We start from the raw sequence: 15,326 nt of genomic DNA on the forward strand, positions 1-15,326 counted from the left end.
ACAGCTGGCAAATGGCAGAGCGGGGGCTGGAGTCCAGGGCCTCTCACTCCAGGTGCGGGCTCCTGTCCTCGCCCCGCTGGCTGGTCTGAGGTGGCTCACTGAGCTGGGCGCAGCTTGAAGCCTCCCTTGGTCCCCTCCAGTCAAGACTGGATTTTCCCGCCAGCTCCCAGCCACTGTCCTTCCTCCCCAGGCACCTTCCGTTGTGTTTTTTTGCAGAGTCAGGCTCTCTAACTCTCTCTCACACCCCTTCCTGTTCAGGCTCCAACTTTCTCTGCCCAGAAGCCCTCGCTGGCATTGGCGCCTGTGCCAGGCTTGCTTGGTGGGAGGTGGGTTCACAACCTCTCACCTCCTTCCCTGCCCCCTGTCCCCAGGACTGTGTAAGTGAAGGCTCCCCTTAACACCACCCCTTCTCTCAACCCCGTCCCATGTCACCACTCAAAATGACAGCGCTAGCCCTTTCTACCCTGCTCAAATCCCAACCCTCACCTTCTGGGGCTGCCCCTGCCCGCCCAGATCACCTTCCTGCTGAGAAAATGGAAGCGTTAAACTCTCAATCCTCTTCAAAGCTCATTAGCCAGAGCAAGCTACACATCAAATTGATTTTATTTCTCCAGGTTCTGGCTAACGCAATGACTTCGGGCCACAGGCGGGGAGGGCGGGGTTATTTTTTCGAGGCTTGCTGGTGCCTCTCTGCCCTTTCCTTCTGGCTGGCTCATGATTCTTGCAATGTGACAAGCTCTGCGCAGTCCCAGGGCCAGGACACAGGGCGAGCCTTGTGCTCCCCAGGGGCGGGATGGGGGCGGAGGGATGGAGGAGGTGCTGAGCCTACAGCAGTCTCCCTTCCCAGGGCCCTACCCAGAAGCTGTCCTGCCACTCGTAAAGAGCCTGAAAGATGGAAAGGATCTCTCTCTTATTCTTGTAATATACTTTGTCCAGAATTCATGATGAAATACATCTTCTCCAGAACGTTTTATGTAGTTAATGGCGTAAAATCAAACTGACTGTTGTCAGACCATTCTCAATGCCTCCCCTAACTCCAGTATTTGTGCTGAAGATGGTGGGATCTCAATTCACCCTTCCGGAATGTCGCAGAGCCTGGCCCCAGCCTGAGCAATGGCAGCTCTCCAGGAGCCTGAGGTCTGAATCTGCCTGGTACAGCATCCTGGGGAGCACGTGCAGGCACAGAAGCACCGTGTGCCCTGTGACACAGTGGGCCAGGTAAGCATTTTGTCCCATTTGTCATGTGCTCCCTCTGTGTGGCTGCCCTGGAGTTTCTGAGGAGGCCTGCGGGGAGGCCCTAGGCTGTTCCAAACCACCCCTATAAATAGCCAGCTTCAGGAATTCACTGGGAGCCAGGCTGTTTTTATAGGCTTGTAGCTTCGTTTTTCCAGTAATCCAGCTGAGTGCTTCTGGACCGGGGCCCCCGCCAGGGAACTGACGACCCCACATCTGCCGCAGGCAGAAAACTTGCGGGGGTCAGAGGAAGCTCTTTCTCTGCCATTTAAGAAGGAATAGTGGGGGCCGGGGCTGCCAGCCCGCTTGGCTCACAACTTTTGGACTGTCTGGCACTGGGGCCAGCACGTGACTGTGGTTATTTGGGGCAAGCAGGGGTGCCCAAGTCCAAACACATCTCCTCCCAGGCCTGTCCCTCACTGACACATCTGGTAAGCATGCGATGGAGACAGAGAACACTGTGTAACAGGAACCAACGCTGGGCTGTCCCAGGCATCCTTTATGGAGAAAAACTCTATGGGATCTGAATGCTTCTGCTCTTAAATAATCAGTGTGAATTTCTTCTAAGCAGCCAGATCGAGTAGGGCAAAGTCAGTGATGGACTGGATTTCATTTCTCATCAGTGGCATGAGGGGGGTGCACCGGGGGTCTCCAGTCCCACTTAGACTCAATTCCATAACCTCGACCAAGCACCTGAGCATGCCGGGCACCTGGGGAGCCGAGGGACTTGGTACCAGGAGTGGGGCCCACAGGGCCCCGTGAGTGTGTGGTCAGGGGTGGGGAGAAGCCACGGAGGTCAAGGCAGGGCTGTGCTCACTCAGAGGACCAGACGGCAAAAAGTCCCAGGAAAGCTGGTCTCTGTCCATGCTCAACACAGCTTTTCCTTGTGAAGGGAGAGGGAGGAAAGGGGTAACTAGCGCCGGGGAGGAAGAGCCCCAGGGAGGTGTGGACGGAGGACTCATGAAGATGAGGAAGAGGAGCTTGAGCACAGGGACAGTGCACAGCACAGTCTGCATCAGAGGAGATGTCGGGTCAGACAGAGACTGAGGGGCATGCCCCTTGGGGCTCGATGGCCATGACTTGGTGCAAAAGCCCCTCCCCCCACAGCCTCCCTGCTCCGAGCCCCTGGCCTTGTACATCTCCTGCTCTCCTTCCTGAACTAGCACTGACCTCACATCGCAGCTGCCCTTCCCTGGCTTCGTTTATTCAGGAGAGATCTATAGACTACCGCCACGATGCACGCTCACTCTCTGTTCAGACCCGATGGTGGATCCCGAGCCATGGACCCTGGCGTTCTCCCCACAGATCAGCTCAACTTCACCCTTTTGATGTTGCCACTTCCAGCTGTTCCAGGGAGATGCCTCCTTGGTGTAGCCCAGCTTCCAGGCACAGCCTGAAAGCAGACCTCAGGCGGCCACCCCAGACCTAGCAGAGGGGACACCAGCATGGGCAGTGCAAGTGGGCCTGACATCAGGAAAGTGACCATGCCTGCCTGTCCCTCCAGTGCTAGAGTCAAGACTGTATTTGGGTGTGATTCGGGTTCATGTAACAGAGCAGAAGTGACATTAAAGGGGAAGAAGAAGTAGATGAAGACATGGCTGAAAGCAGACATTAGCCAAATTCTTACTCTAAGGAGAAATGAGGGGTGAGAAGGCCCTCATCCCTGTTATTGACTTGTCTCTAGCTCCCTGGTACCAGACTGCAGGGGTGGGGGTGGGGCAGGCTCTAGGGAGATTCTCGCCTGGTACCCAGCTCGACACTCTGCAGCAGTAGTTGATTTGTCATTGCTGTTGGAATTCATTTTTTTGTTTTGTTTTGTTTTGTTTTGTTTTGTTTTGTTTTTTGAGATGGAGTCTCACTCTGTTGTCCAGGCTGGAGTGCAATGGTGCAATCTTGGCTTACTGCAACCTCTGCTTCCCGGGTTCAAGAGATTCTCCTGCCTCAGCCTCCTGAGTAACTGGGACTATAGGTGCGCACCACTGTGCCCAGCTAATTTTTGTATTTTTAGTAGAGATGGGGTTTCACCATGTTGGGCAGGAAGGTCTCAGTCTCTTGACCTCACGATCTGCCCCGCTTGGCCTCCAAAAGTGCTGATATTACAGGCATGAGCCACCATGCCTGGCCTGGAATTCGTTTTTAAATCATGCAACACAGGACTGATTCCCAAAACTGCATCCCTGTGCCTTTGCATGGCCAAGTCCTCTTGAAGGCCAAGTCCTCTGTGGACTCCGAGCGGCCAAGGGTGTCCCTTTGGAGCCCAACAGATGGGGCTGAATTCCACTTCTGCTGGTTGCCCGCTGTGTGACCTTAGCCGAGTGTCTGGATCTGGGCCTTAGCTCCCTCACCTGTTAAACGAGGCCAGAGCTGGCCACTTTTCAGGGCTGTTGATGGAATGAAGGAGATAAAAGATGCAAAGGAGCTCCGTGTGGCGCTGGGGACGTGCAAGCATCCAGCAGGCGACATTTGCCATTCTTAGGCAATCACTGTCATTAGAGTGCATGCGTTCAAGAACCCACAGACAAGAGGTGGAGGCGCCGCTGGGGCTGGGGCAAAAGATGCCTGCCCAGGACACCACAGAGGTCCCTACCCTCACAGGTGACCCGTGGGGTGTGACGGAGAGGAGGTGTGGGGCAAAGCCCTAAGGGTGCCAGCAGCCCGGCCCTGCCAGAATGCGGGACGTTGCTCACTTTCGCAATGGCATCTTCAAGTGGGGGCCTCCCTGACACATGGGCAGTCCCCACTTCTGGTCGCCTCTCCCGCCTTTGACTAATGGCTGACCTGACGACATCTTTCAGCCGGTGACATTGTTGCAGCTGGTAATTCAAATATCTCTCACTGTCAGAAATAATAAGCGCCACCCTGAGATGAACAAGCAGAGCTTAAGTTGAGTGCAGATTAATGGGGTTTTAATATTCCTAATTTAATCACTCCTTTCTGTCGCGCTGTGGGCAACATGATGCAGCAGCTAATTATTTTTTTAAACCATGATGGGGATCTTTCCTAATCAATTTTATATTTAACATGAATGAAGGGAGGGCAGTGATTAATGGGAGAATAAATCTCAGCAAACAGGCACAAGCAAGCGACCAGTGAAAAATACGGCAGGATGACTTTTCCTTCTCCTGTAGTAAATTCTACAGGGAGGGATGGGGCACAATTTTAAGTCTCTTTCAATCTAAAAAGGGGAAATAAGTTGAAGATTTAAAAACCATTTTGGCTGAAAAGTCATAAACACACATTCTCAATGATGTAAAACAATATAGATTAATAAGTGTGGTGGCATTCCATACCTCTTACCTTATATTCTAGTATTATGGCATTTCATACCTGCTACAATGTATACTAAGGAGTATTATGGCCTTCTGTAGTTGCTACATTATTATTATTATTATTTGTAGACAAGTCTCTGTCTGTCGCCCAGGCTGGAGTACAGTGGCATGATCTCAGCTCGTGGCAACATCCGCCTCCCAGGTTCAAGTGATTCTCATGCCTCAGCCTCCGTGAGTAGCTGGGACTACAGGCAGGTGCCACCACGCCCCGCTAATTTTTGTATTTTTAGTAGAGACAGGGTTTCACCATGCTGGCCAGGCTGATCTCGAACTCCTGACCTCGAGTGATCCGCCTGCCTCAGCCTCCCAAAGTGCTGGGATTACAAGCGTGAGCCACCCTGCCCTGCCTAGTTGCTACATTATATACTAGTCAGCGTAGTGGCATTTCATAGCTGCTGCCATTTATAGGGAGCATGCTGAGGGGTGAAAAACACTGACTTTCATGTCAGGAAAACGTGTATATTCAAATGCTGGTGCTGCCCTTTATCGTGTGACCTTGGGCCTCAGTTTTCTTACCTTTTAAATAGGTGTAGTGATGCCCCTTGGAGCATTGTGAGGGCTCAGCGTGTGGATGCACACAGCATAGTGCCTGGCATGTATGTGCTGCCAAATCTAACTTTAATTCTCACAACACTAGAAAGTGTGTCTTAGGCTGGGGTCCCCAGGAGCAGGCCCTGGCAGGAGGATCTGCATAAAAGGGATTTGTTAGATGTGCCCTGGAAAGCTGCACAATGGAACAGGGACTCGGAGAGACCGGGAGGAGGAGGATACGCAGTGGAGGATCAGGCCCAGCACAGGCAAATTTCGGAGATGATGATGACCGCACCCGAGAGATGTCCCAATCAGGGACCCAGGAGCTAAGAATGTAGAACTCAGCCTGTCAGTCACGGGCAAGGGAGACATAAATTCCTATGTGTTTCCAGACCTCCTGCCAAGTGGCTTCTAGCTTTCTGGGAACCATGCTTCCAACAAGAGACCCAGGCACCGTCTGTGGAGTGAGTACAAAAACGGTGATACCAGCAGAGGTGGACAGTGCCTGCCCAGGAGGCTGGTCAGCTGCTCCGGGTCACACAAAGAAGGTGTGAGCTGGCATAGAGCCCTGGTCAGGTCAGGAGGTGGCTGGGTAAGATGTGAACTTGCACCCAAGGACCTATGGGTCCCCAAAGACCTGGAGTAGACTCCGCACTCTAATATCCCCACCCCATGGGGAAGCCCTTGGGGCAGACTGCAGGACCCCCCAGGACAAAGGCTCCCCACGTAAGCATTTCTCATAACAAGCAGAGTTGGGCATCTTTGCCATGTTTTCATTCATTCATTCATTCATTCATTCATTCATATATTCACTTATTCATCTGTACTCATCCGACCTTTGTTTAGCGAGCGACTTCTACTGGCTGGGCACTGTTGTAGGCATGAGGCATAACAGTCGACAAGAATTTTTAAAAATTAATTTATTTTCTCACGGAGCTGACATTCTAGAGGGAAGGGATGAGCAACAAGAGCGGCAAAACACAGAAACAGCATGCATCTTAGAGGGTGACGGTTTCCATGCAGAAAACAAAGCGGAAAGAGCGGAGAGCCGGGGCTGGAAGGAGCGCACCGTCCAATGTGCTTCCAGCGGAGCCTCATCAAGGAGCTGCAAGCACAGACCTGAAGGGACCTCACTGAGTCTTGTGGCTTTGAATACCACATAGATGCTGACAACTCCCAAACTGTTTATCTCCAGCATGCCCTCTCTTCAACTCCAGCTGGTAATTCAAATATCTTTGAATTCAAGAGCATCTCCAGGAAGAGGTGTTCTTGGAGAAGAGCATTCCGGGCAGGAGGGAGAGCAAGTGCACAGGCTAAGAGATGGGAGCCCGCCTGGCCCGCGGGAAGTTAGCAGGGAGCTGCTGCACCAGCCGCAGAGAGGTGAGCTGAGGCCAGAGCAGCCGAGGAGGCTGCAGGCTTCGTGAACAGGCAAGTCTGGATGAGGCCTTCGCTTCCTCTCCAACTGCGGTAAGGCTGGAGAGTGACATCCGATTTGCATGTTAAAATGTTAGCTGTGATGGTAGAGAACAGTCTATGGGGGCATGGGGACTGGAGAGGTGCAAGGAGACTTGTAGGAGGTGAAAGGTGATGGCGGCTGCTCCAGAGTATTGGAGATGGCAGAGGTGGGAGCCGCTGGACACTGGGCACTTTCCAAGGTGGAGCTGGCAGCATGTGCTGGCAGGTGGATGAGGGGTGCAAGAGTCTCGGAGGAGTCAAGGGCAAGTCCAAGCAGTTGGAGGGTGGGAGCTGCTGTCAACTGAGATGGGAAATTCGGGGTGTGGAGTAGTGGGAAGCTGAGTTTGGGTATATCAGGCTCATTCAACGTCTGTCTGAGTGAAGGGGCTGAGGACACAGTGCGATGTGTAAGTCTGGAATTCAGAGGACAGAACATGCTGGAGGTACCCAGTTTAGGAGTTGTCGGCATCTATGTGGTATTCAAAGCCACAAGACTCAATGAAGGAAGTCCCAGGGAGAGTGAAGGTGGATACAGAAAAAAGTTGTCCAAGCCTTGGGTGGCTCGTAGGGTCAGAGCGTGAGGAGACTAGGGGTCCAGCGAAGGAGACCGAGAAGGAGCAGCCAGGGGGGCAGGAGGAGATCCAGGCAAAGTGGGGTCCTGTGGGCTAAGGGAAGAGAATTCTCGAGGGAAAGGGAAGATGGGCAGCTGTATCCACACCGCAGAAGGATCAAGTCATATGACCACCGAGAACCAACCACTGGACATACCACGTGGAGGCCACTGGTGATCTTTTCTTTTAACTGTCAAATACACATAACATAAAACTTACCATAGTAACCATTTTTAAATGCACATTTCCATGGCCATAAGCACCTCTCTAATGCCGTGCGATCATCAGCACTGTTGCGTTCCAGAACATTTTCCTTCCTCCAAAGGGGGCTCCACACCTGTCAGCAGTCACTCCCCGTCTCCCCTCCTTCAGCCCCCAGCAACCCCTCATCTGCCTTCTGCCTCCAGGGGTTTGCCTAATCTGAGTGTTTCATATCTGTGGAATCACACAATGTGGTGTTTTGTGCCTGGCTCCTTTCACCCAGCGTCGTGTCTTCCAGGTTCATGCACGTTGTAGCACGTGTTGTTACTTCACTTCTTTTTGTTCTACATTTGAATTTAATTGTTTAAAAAAATTGACAAAATTTTATAGATGTATATTTATGCTGTAGAATGTGGTTTTGAAATATGTATGCATAGTGCAGTGACTACATTGAACGAATTAACACGTGCATTACCTCATAAACTATCATTTCTCTGTGGTGAGAACACTTACAATCTACTGTCTTGGTAATTTTGTTTCTTTTTAAGGCAAATAATATTCCACTGTATGGATAGACCACACTGCGTTCACCCATCCATCTGCTGACGGCCGTTGGGCTGTTTCTACCTTTGTGCTGCTGTGAGTAATGATGCTGTGAGCATGTGTGGCCGTGTCTCCTTTCGAGTCTCTGTTTTCAGTTCTGTGGCATTGCTGGTGGCTAGGCGTGGCATTGCTGGTGACCTGCACAACCGGAGCTTCCATGGGGTGTTGGGGTCCATGCCCTCGCTGGATGCTGGGAGAAAATGGGAGGAGAGGAATGGAGACGGCAAGGGTGCACAGCTCTTTTGAGAAGTTTTGCTGCCAAGGAAAGGGGAGATGTGGGGCGATTGCTCGAGGGAAAAACAGGGCAAAAGGGTTTAGTTTGGTTTTTGGGGATAGGAGAAGTGGCATGAGCTGGCATGCGGGTGAGAATTGTCCCACAGTGAGGGGACCATCCACGGCAGTTGGAACAGGAGGGAGGGAGATCAGACACTGGCCCCACGGGTGGAACGGGAGGGAGGGAGATCAGACACTGGCCCCACGGGTGGAACGGGAGGGAGGGAGATCAGACACTGGCCCCACGGCGGGGTGGATGCTGGGGTGGGAGCTCCTCAGGGCCGCTCTGCTGTCTTTGAATGGGTTCCCTCCCAGGGTTCGGACAACACCCCTGACCTTCCCCTGATCTGTTAGGGACTGCAGGAGGATTAAGGACTGTGGGCAGGTCAGATATTGAGAAGGAGAGAGTTCCTGGTGGATTTAATTCTGTGAAAAACGTGGCAGCAGCCTTGCAGTCAGACCCTAGGTCCTATTCTTCTCCGCTGTGAAGCTGAAACCTCCATAGGAGGGAAAGAAGTTAGAAGGGGGTGAGGAAGGAAGAGGGGCTATGTTGTGAAGAGCAAAAATAAAACAATAAGGCTGTCATCATTGGGGGGCTGTCAGAACTCGGGCCACACCCCCTCAGCAAGTGACAAGGACGAACATTTGCACGATGCTTAACAAGTTTAAAAAATATATAATCTTTACATTCTGATAAAAACTTCAGCCGAATTAAATTCAAAGGAGTTGAATTGAGCAATGAACAATTCGTGAATCAGGCAGCCTCCCGAGCCAGAGTGGGCTCAGAGACTCCAGGGCAGCCACGTGGTGGAGGAAGATTTATGGACAGAAAGAGGAAATCGACTACAGAAAGCGAAAGTGAGGTACAGAAACAGCTGGATTGGTTACAGGTTGGTGTTTGCCTTATTTGAACACGGTTCAGTCGGCCCCCTTTGATTGGCCAAAACTCAGTGACTGGCACAAGTGCAGGCTACAGTCTGTTGATGCCTCCTCTTGTTATATCAATAGTTCACGATGTACAGAGAAACCTTTAAGCCGAACTTAAAATATGTAAGGAGGCAGCTTTAGGCTAAACTTGATTTAACAACATGCATTTAGCTTTCTGAACTCAATATTATTTCAACTGCTCTTCCCCAAGCTTCCAGATGGGACCAGAGTTTCGGGGATGTGGTTTGCCCAAGGATGCACACCAGAGGATGGCCGAGCCTGGCGGGTCCCCGATCTGCGCCCCAGAGTGAGTGGCACCAGGGAGAGGATACAGCCCTCAATGTTTCTGCACTTTGAGCTGATTGCTTTCCCATTTGACCCTAGCAGTTGGATATAAACATTGTCTTGTGTTTGATTTCCTTTGTTTGGGAAGGTCATAAAAAGGCCCCAACAGGATTCTATTAAAGCTTTTTCTCCCAAGTGAATACATAAGGCCAAATTATAAAGTGTTGCAGGGGGAAAGCGAACATTTGCCTTGAAACCTCTTCCCTTGCCTCATAGAAAACCAGAAGGGAAAGAGCACTGAACAGAGAAGAAGCATATTGCTTCCTTCCCTTGTCCACGTCCTCTGGGCCCCCAGTCCACGTGACTGTGGGGCCTGGGCGCCTGCCCCATCCTCCCTCCACTGAGAGGGGAGCTTCCAGTGCATTAAGGGGGGCAGCACCGTGGTTCTGTTGTTTTCTTTCCACAGGCCTGGGGTTCACAGACTCAGAAGGGATTTGTCCCTGAGCAGTTTTCTCCCTTGGTTTTTTAAGCCATTTCGGTTTCAAGGAAATTGAATCCATGTGTGTTTGGATTAATTGCTTAACTCCTAAAAACGTTGTTTTGTAACAGCAATTTGACATCCAAAAAGCTTGTTAAGTTACTTTCCATCCTTTTTCTGTGGTCCCAATCGGGGGAAATGAAAGATCCCTCTTGCACCAGCCCCATGCTTACAGCTGGAAAGGGCTAATGAGGAATTAGCATGATGTTCAATTTATCCCCAGATAAGGTGGGCTTGCAAACCTCACTCTGAAATCCAGGAAGCCTCCTGGGTCCTGCTGGGTTTCTGGGCTTTAGAGAATGTGGACACCTTCTGTGGTCTCGTGTTCAGTTTGAGATTTCCTTTTCCCCGGGTCTCATTTCCAGAGCTTGACTGTTCCTCTGGTGGTTCAAATTGCAGTGGTTGAGACGTCAGGCCCCTGAAGGGATGCACATCTCAGCAGTCAGGGCTCTTGAGGTCTAGGAGGTGCTGCTGAGGGAAGGAAGGTTCGTGTGCTCTGCTCTAGAAATTGTTCTGATGTTCAGGCATGGTGACTGATGGGATGGCCCCGTATCATGAGTCAAAGAGGAAGGGCGCACCTTCTTGAATGGCCAGGTCCATCGGGAGGCTTGGGGGTTAATACCATCCAGAAGAGAGGAGTGCTCTTAGGCTGGGCATTCACCCCTAGACCTCAGTTTTCCCATCTGTTAAACGGGAATAACCCCTGACCTCAGAGTTGTTCCAAGAGCCGTTTCCTGGTGCCCCCAGATTTCATGTGAGCGGACATCTGCATTGGCCCCAGTGGATGCTGAGGGTTTGCCCAAGCGGACCCTTTCCTCCTGGGGCCTTCCATTACCTTCCTTCTGCCTAATCTCATTCATCTGCACCCCACCTGGCCTCTGATACCTTCCCTGATGACTTCAGTCAGGCAGGCGGTCTTCTGCTTCCCTAGCGACCATCACAGACCACAGAGATTAGCAAGCATGTCAGTGTTTCTGAAGGAGGGCAGTCACCCATTCCCCATATTCCGACCCCCTGCAGCACTCGGCAGAGGGCCAGGCACAGCAGCAGCTGTTCACTAAGTTCCCCTTGACTGATAAACTGCTCAGGGGTGTAGATGGGTGTGGCTGTGGGTGTGGTGGTGATGTTGGTGTTCCCACAGTTTCTGCGTTCAGATCCTAAGAATCCAAATGAACCCACCTAATGACTTGGCGGAAGTTGGCTGGCTGCAAGATCCATCATTATCTCATCTTCCTCCCAGCAACTTGACCAGGACTTCACTTCTAGCGGTGTAGGACCGATTTTCTGTAGAGGCTCATGTATGTGACTTCATTGGCTGACAGGCACAAAGCAGGGTGTCTATACCCACAAAGCAAGGTGTCTATACCCCACTTCTGTGCTCCTTTATGGCATAAATGGCATGATCAGAAGGTTATCCACCATAATATCTGCAATGCAGCTCTGACACTAACCACCTGGAGTTGGTGCAGATGATGGGTTGGGGGCTCTGTCCCCCACAGGAAGGCCCTCACTTTAGATGTTGGCTGCAAGTTCTGGCCCCCTCCCCGGATACATGCATCTCTGACCAACTGGCTACAAATTCAGGAGTTTCCCTGACCTCCTGGCATTCAGTAATTCACAACGATGAACCACACAACTCAGGAAAGTGCTGTACTTAGGATTGCGGTGTCATTAGCAAGGATACAAATCAGAACCAGCTACTGGGACAGGCGTGTCAGGGGAGGTCTGGGAAGGTCCCAAATTCAGAGCTTCCATGTCCCCACACCATGCAAAGCCTCCTGGGGGACTGATGTGTGATTACGAACCAGGGACAGTCATCTAAGCTTCTGATGCTCAGAGGTTTTACTGGGGTTCCATGATGTAGGCATGACTGATAGGACTTGATCTCCAGTCCCTTTCCCCTCCAGGAGGTGATGGAGCAGGGCCTCAGCCTGCTGTTCACACGGTCAGTCTTTCTGGCATGGGCTGTCCTAACCCTGAGTCCCCTCGTTAGCAAAGACTTTGAGGGCTCACCGTGAATAACAAAGACTTGCCAAGGATTTGGAGGCGACTTTCCAGGAACAAAGGCCAGTCCAATTCTGTATTATACAACAATTTGCTGGTGCTATCCAATGACGTGCTCTCACCAGCACGTGATTGCCATGGGATGCTGACTCCATGACTCTCACGAAGGATTCTCCCTGACCCAGCTGATGGAAGCTGTGTCCCAAGTGCTTTGCAGAGATGACAGCAGAAACCGTCCAGAGAGGCCCTTTCAATGGCCAAGTGAGTGCTTTGTTCTAAAGGAAGTTAGAGCCCAAGTTCACACGACTATCATGAAATCTTCAAAACATTTCATTTTTTAAGTCATGAGATTCCCCTGAGCCCTCCCTGTCCAAGTCGTGTGATGCTCACTTTCAGAAGGAAAGGAGCCAGGACAGAAAGCTCGAAACTCATTCCCCTCACACGAATGAGTCTTGTTTCGAGGGGGACTCCTCTCCATGGTGGGATTTTCGGCTCAGTTCGGCATCCCTCATGCACCAGGCAATGCAGGTTCAGTAGGGATGCAGACTTGAGCCCCACTGTGGAAGGCTTGCAGCCTCAGGTGCGGACGGGTGAGGCTGGATCACAGATACTGAGCAAGGATTTCAGTTTGGGCTGGGAAGAGGTATGCCTGGAGGGCCCCGGGAACACAGAGCAGGTGCCCCTGGCTCAGACCAGGAGGGTTAGGGTCATCTTGGTGTCTTTAAGGGATCAGTGGGGGTGGCTAGATGATTGTGGGTGAGGGGACAGCATGAATAAGGCAGAGAGGAGCCAAACAGCAACCCCAGGCTGTTTGAAAATGTGGAAGTTTTGAGTGGGGCTTGAGGGGGTCTATCAGAAGAAAGCTGGCCAGGTGCAGTGGATCACACTCATAATCCCAGCACTTTGGGAGGCCGAGATGGGAGAATCACTTGAGTTCAGGAGTTCGAGACCAGCCTGGCCAAAATGGTGAAAGCCCGTCTCTACTAAAAATACAGGAAAATTAGCTGAGTGTGGTGGCACACGCCTATAATCCCAGCTACTAGGGAGGCTGAGGCACAACAATCGCTTGAACTTGGGAGGCGGAGGCTGCAGTGAGCCGAGATCACGCCATTGCACTCCAGCCTGGGCAACAGAGCAAGACTCTGTCTCAAAAATAAATAAATAAATAAGTAAAATAATAATAATAATAAAGAAGATAGCCAAGGAGCTCAGATTGTCCTGTATAAAGTAGAGCCATCAACAGATGAACGGAGAAATAAATTGTGGTATACACACACAAGGGAATAACATTCAGCCCTAAAAAAGGAATGAAGTACATATTGAGACAGGCCACAACGTAGACAAACCTTGAGAACATTGGCTAAGTGAAAGAAGCCAGACACAAAAGACCACATAGCGTATAATGCTATTTACATGAAATGTCCAGAATAGGCAAACACACAGAGACAGAAAGCATGTGGTCACCTGGGGTTAGGGGAGGGGAGGGAAGGGGAGGGACTGCTTGATGGGTACAAGGGTTGCTTTTGGGATGATGGAAATGTTTTGGCTCTAGATAGAGGGGGTGGCTGCACAACATTATGAATGTACCTAATGCCCCTGAATTGTTTATTTTTACATGGTTAATTTATGTTATATGGATTTCATCTCAATTTAACATTGTAAAAGATGAGGCTGAGCAATGGAACGAATTAAGAATGGGGAATGGCCACAGTGGACTTTTAGAAAGTTGCTCAAAGGACAGGGTGGGTGACAAAAGCCATCCAGGCAGGGTGGCAGAAGGGAGTGTTCAAAGGCCATTTCTTTCTCTTTCTTTTTTTTTTTTTTTCCCTGAGACGGAGTCTTGCTCTGTTGCCCAGGCTGGAGTGCAGTGGCACAATCTTGGCTCACTGCAACCTCTACGTCCCTGGTTCAAGTGATTCTCCTGCCTCAGCCTCCCGAGTAGCTGGGACTACAGGCGCCCACCACCGCACCTGGCTAATTTTTTGTATTTTTAGTAGAGACGGGGTTTCACCATGTTGGCCAGGATGGTCTCGATCTCTTGACCCTGTGATCCACCCCCCTTGGCCTCCCAAAGTGCTGGGATTACAGGTGTGAGCCACCGTGCCCAGCCCAAAGGCCATTTCAAAAGTTTCCGTGAAAGACAATAAGGTCTTAAACCTGGAGCGGATTTTCATGGAAGGATGGCATTAAGAATTTTTAGGGGCTTCAGCAGGCATACAGGGTGACTACAAGGAACACATTGTTTTCAGAATGGCACATGAATAGAAAGTGCTCCTAGAGCAGCGCTTTGCCTGATAGACTCCGCTTTGGAATCTATGTCCAGCCTTTACCAAAGCCCAGGATTCACGCCCCAGAGGTAATCGCCCAATGTGGAGCTGGAGACCTTCATCCCCTTCCAAGAGAAAGCTGCCTAGGGTCAAGTAGGATGAGCTTGAGGACAATTCCGGGAACAGTAGGCTCGATGGCCTCTAAAATAAACTTAACGTCTGAGTCTCTCTCAGCTTTGCCTCCGGAATCAGAGCTGGAATCATTTACACACTCCGGTCGAGCAGAAGTGGTGGAATCACGACCCCCTCCTTAGCCCCACTCTGAAACGTTGTCTGTTTGCACAGCCTGAATCCTTTGTACAGCTCTACCCTGTCTGAACCCTCATGACTTTTCTGAAGAGGACTTTGTGCTTGTTCTGTGTGCCAGGAATTTTAAAATGGCATTTAGCCCAAAGCAAGAAAGTTCTGGCCTCATCTTTATAAAATTATTTTTTAAAGGGAGGGCAGTATTTAATGATGCACAGAGGGACTATCCATGCTCACAGCTGGTCCCTCATCACTCAGCATATGCCAGGGTAATTGCTCTTTCCTGGTGGTGGAGGTGACCCCAGGGGACCCTAACTAATTTGAATATCAAGTCTGATAAGAATGTAATTAGGAAAGGACTGCAGAAAATCTGGTGATGCATTTCTAAAGTCAGACAAACCATGATTTGCCCAATTTCTGCTGTATATTCAACTCTCTTTTGGGTTCTTGTATAAGGAACAAACACCTCAGAGGCGCAGAGTCATAGACTCTTAGATGGAAACTTGCCATGTGCCGTCTGGTTCAAGCCCCATGCCCATGAGTCTGACATCTGCCCTCACACACACACCTGGGCAGAGATGGTCCCCTGAGCCGTCCTGGCCCATTAGTGACTTCCATCCCCCTGGTTACAGTGATTTCTTCCAAGGTGGTCAAATTGTCAGAGGTGTGGGAAATAGAGCAACTCTATCTTGAATAAGAGCTGAGTAAAATGAGACTGAGACCTACTGGGCTGCATTCCCAGATGGTTAGGCATTCTTAGTCA

This window comes from Hylobates moloch, unplaced genomic scaffold, assembly GCF_009828535.3.
Source record: "Hylobates moloch isolate HMO894 unplaced genomic scaffold, HMol_V3 SCAFFOLD_15, whole genome shotgun sequence".
In the NCBI taxonomy this organism is placed as follows: Eukaryota; Metazoa; Chordata; class Mammalia; order Primates; family Hylobatidae; genus Hylobates; species Hylobates moloch.